Source organism: Hyperolius riggenbachi, chromosome 5, assembly GCF_040937935.1.
Source record: "Hyperolius riggenbachi isolate aHypRig1 chromosome 5, aHypRig1.pri, whole genome shotgun sequence".
In the NCBI taxonomy this organism is placed as follows: domain Eukaryota; kingdom Metazoa; phylum Chordata; class Amphibia; order Anura; family Hyperoliidae; genus Hyperolius; species Hyperolius riggenbachi.
This window is the reverse complement of record NC_090650.1, coordinates 162307304-162311714: the sequence shown is the minus strand read 5'-3', so window position 1 is coordinate 162311714 and position 4411 is coordinate 162307304. Positions and strand designations below refer to the sequence as shown.

General features: G+C 52.0%; 1 pseudogene; it reads left to right on the top strand.

The window, feature by feature from the left end:
- The first annotated feature begins 1953 nt into the window (after positions 1 to 1953).
- LOC137519340 (uncharacterized) lies at positions 1954 to 3009 on the top strand (annotated as a pseudogene).
- Positions 3010 to 4411: the final 1402 nt, after the last annotated feature.

The window sequence follows — 4411 nt, the reverse complement described above, 5'->3', positions numbered from 1 at the left end:
ACTTAGTCAATAGCCAGTCAAATCCTTCCCTTTGATATGCTAGGAAATAATGTCACCCATGTGTTGTCACCTGTAACCGGGAGTAAGGAAGTCTTTTGTTGTGTGTGTGCTATAATACACTTTTTTCATGTGGAAGTAGATCTCTGGGAATCAAATTATGTCTGGGGATGTAATTAAAACTAGTTCCCCCCAGTCCAAACAGGCTTGCAGCCTCAAGGCAAATATTCCAGCATAAAAGGCAGGGGGCAGATACCTAAAAGCAGTCCCCTCCTGACGGTAGCTGAAGCTAAGTTACTCCTGGTCCAACCAGAACTGTGTCCGTCCACAAAACCCAAGTCCAAGGTTCTTCTATCTTGATCCCTGTTTTATTTGGTAAGCAAATCGCCTTGTGTGTATCTTTGTAACTTGTATTTTGTAACTTTTACTGTTTTTTGTACATCTTTTGTATATATTATTTTCTGCATTGTTCCACTTTTTTTCCTGGAATATTAAATCGTTATTTAATAAGTTTGACTTCTGCTGTACTAAACTAACACTCATAGCCTAGAAGAGACTGAAGTGTAACTGTGTATAAGTCCATGCCTGATTGTATGTTTGAGCAACCCTACCGTATAAGATTGTAATTGCATTGTGTATGGGGCGTTTGTCATACGTTGGCCTAAAGCGTGCAGCTGACCCAACGTACGAAAACGCCAGTGCGAGTAACTCGACAGCAGAGTGGAAGTGTCTAGCAACAGCTAGTGGTGGCAGTGAGAAGTGTTCTGAGGGGTCACAGCCTTGTTTTAGCCTGACTAAGGCTGCTTCCCCTCTCGATCTGGTCAAACCCGCGGGCCGGTTCCTGACATAATTGGCTGGCAGTGGTGGGAACGTTTAGTACATTAGTACGCAGTTTAGCTCGCTATTCTGAGTACTAAAGGCTGGAAGCTTGCTAGAAGCGACTAGCCTACAGAAGTCTACTCAGTGCAGAATCTATATACTTTTTTTTTGTTCAAGGATACACACTTGGCATTTTTGCCTCCCCCCTTTTTCCTTTTTATTTGCAACACGATGGCTCAGAAAGCAACCAGCTACGCAAGGCAAAGCAAAGAAATACTACTCAACCTGTGTGAACACAAAGGCATCGAGACGGTGAGCGGCCAGACTAAGGAGCAGTTAGTTTGTGCCCTTGAGGAGTATGAGGCAGAGCAAGCCCGGGCTTCAATGCCAGCGGATGCAGCTCACGACACGCCAGAGGAGGAATCGCTCCCGCCACAGAATGTGAGTGAAGACGATGTCCTGGACGATCCACCGAACACGGAGATGACATCTCTGGAAGCTGATCTACAGCTATTGAACTCGGCTGATCCTGCACTGCGCCTTAAGCTGATCCTACTGCACCGACAGGCAGAGGAGGGAAGAGCTGAACGGCGACACCAGGCCGAGAGTGAAAGACTCCAGGCCGAGAGGAAAAGACTCCAGGCCCGAGAGGGAGAGACTCCAGGCCGAGAGGGAACAAGTTGCACAGCGACACCAGGCCGAGAGGGAACAAGCTGCACAGCGACACCAGCTGGAGCTGGCTAAACTTCATCAGCAGGACTGGTCTGCTGGACCCGCAGAACGCGAAGGTGAGCGAGTCCACAGAATCCCCCTGGCAGAGGCGGGACAAGGTCCTTCAGCACCCAAGGCTGAGACAGCAAAGTGCGCCCCTCCATCCCTCCCACCCAGCCTTCACACACTGATTGCTATTAGACTTTTAGGTGCCCCAGGGCCCCCAACCTCCCCAACACCTTAATCTCTAGTTATCTTGCTTGCAGTCACTGTCATGTATCCCCTTTTTTATTTCTTTCTGCTTCAAACACAATTGGGAATGACAGCTGAATGAATTGTGCGCCCCCTCCTACACTGCGCCCTGAGGCTGGAGCCTCTCCAGCCTCTGCCTCGACCCGGCCCTGCCCCCTGGATAAGTTCCCCGCTATGGACAAAGAATCTGACATAGACACTTTCCTACAGGGGTTTGAAAGGACTTGTCGTCAGTATGGGGTGCCCCGTGAGCAGTGGACAAGATACCTCACACCAGGGCTGAGAGGCAAGGCCCTGGAGGCGTTTGTGAGTCTCCCCCAGGAGGAAGAAACAGACTTTGAGGCAATTAAGAAATCCATCATTGCGCAATACCACCTCACGCCAGAGGTGTATCGCAAACGTTTCAGGACAGTGCAGTGAGGTCCTAATGATAGTTACCTGGATCATGCTTGCAACCTGTGCACTGCCTTCCAGCAGTGGCTAAAAGGACTGTCAATTGAAACCTTGGATGCCCTGCAGGAACTGATGATAAAGGACCAGTTCCTCCACACTTGTCCTGTTGAGGTCCGGCTGTTTGTGCTGGATTGAGAACCAAAGACCGTGGATGAGGCTGCGGAAATGGCCGATTCCTACACGGCCCATAGAGCACCCGAGTCCCGGAGGACTACTACATCCAGCTGGAGGGGAGAACAGATTGCTAAACCTATTTCACCCATCACCCAGAGGAGGCAAGCATCGCTGTCTCCTGGATTCAAGCAACCAACCACTGACACCCGGAAATGCTTTGTATGTGACAGGGTGGGTCATATCAGTATGACTTGCCCAGAGAGGAAGAGGGAGGCTCCAAAATCCAGTGAGGCCTCAAACCCCAGTGAAGTCCCAACTGCTTTGTGTGCCCACAGAAATGCCACAGGCTATGCAGAGAATCTGCAGCTTGTCACGGTTGGGGGTACAGTTGCCACTGGGCTGAGAGACACTGGAACAGAAGTGACTCTCATACATCCCCAGCTTGTGAACCCGGAGCAGTACATACCTGGAAAAATGATGGCTGTCAGAGGAGTTGGGGGTGTCACCCCAGCCATACCCACCGCCTTGGTTCACCTTGACTGGGGTGCCGGCAGTGGAATGAGAAAAGTGGGGGTAACTGATGCCATCCCCACGAATGTTTTGTTGGGTACTGACCTGAGACGGTTAGTAGCCCGGTATGAGCCTAATCCAACCCCCGTGTAGCCCGCCTCCCCAGCAGAAGTTCAGGACTCTTGCAAGGTACTGTTTGATAACTCTGTGCAAGTGGGGGGTGCTGGTGGGCCTCCCAGGGCTACGGACTGTATACTAGGAACCAGCCCTAGTGATTCTCCAGTGCCTTGGCCTGGAGTGGGACATGTTGATCGAGAGAATGCAGAAACTGTTGATGCTACTTGTGAAGTGCTGGGTCAGCAACATCCACTTCGGAAACCTGGCCCTGAGGGCCCAGGAGCCTCTCAGTCTGCAGCCTTCCTGGAATGTGTGACAGGCATCCCTGAGCTCTCTGGGGCTGTTCGATTTGACAGCAGCCTGGAAGAGCTCAGAGGTCGGGCCAGCAGGTCATCAGCTGGGGGGGCAGGCTGAGAGGATTCTGGGAAGTTATTCGCTCGGAGCTGTCCGAGGTGGAGAAGGCAGACCCGCAGATAATCGTTCCCCAAAGGGACCGAGAGATGGCCCCTGCCACTATAGAGAAAGTGCGTGTAGCGACGGTTGGTACCCTTCCCCAGCTGCAGCACTATCTCTATGGTCGCGAATTCACGGTCGTCACTGACCCTCATTCCCCTGGTTGGTTACGTCCGGTTGCCAAGGGTAATGACACATTGCAGCAACCTGACCTAGCTTTCCAGTCGTGTAGCTTGGAGCTAACTGCCAGGCGAGGAACCCTCCTGAGGATGCTAAGGGGTGGTTACCCCACCCGGCCAGGCCGTCAGTGTAGGCTTTGGCAGGACGATTCGCTAGAATCATCTGCCAGCGCCATATGGAAGAGGGGGCGTGTCATGATATAGCAGCTAGTTATGATGTTGGGATAATACAGGAGTATATTTCCATTTTTCTATCTGCTGTATATTATGTATGTCAGCCAGTCTGGCTTTGAAGGTATTGGCAGCTAGCTTCCTGGAGTTCTGTATATACATGTGAATTAACTCTATCATTGTCTGCTGCTAATTATAATACACGAGGCAGCTGCGACGAACAGTACTGCCGCCGCAGCTGCCTCCATGCCGCCATCCGTCCGTCCGGCGTCTGGGACGCCGAGGACGGAGCGTTCAGTTTTGCAGGGGGTCGCCGTCTCGCGCGGGCGCGCGCACAGACGGGACCTTTATGCGGGGAGGAAGTCCGTCAGCTGACCTGCGGGTCGGCTGACGTCAGAGGAGTCCCACGGCGCCCAGGATTGGCTGCTGGCAGGGGGCGTGCCAGTGGGGTCTCCTCTGCTTCTTTAGCCTTCGGGCTTCAGTATCACGCTGTCTGTTGTCGTGAATACTTGCGTGTTAGCGCTCAGACCTTAGACTAGTTCCCAGGTGTTGATGCTAAGGATTTCGCACCTAGTCTAGGATATTGCTACATTGCTACTGTTATTTCTTAGACTAGTTCCTGGGTGTTGATGCCA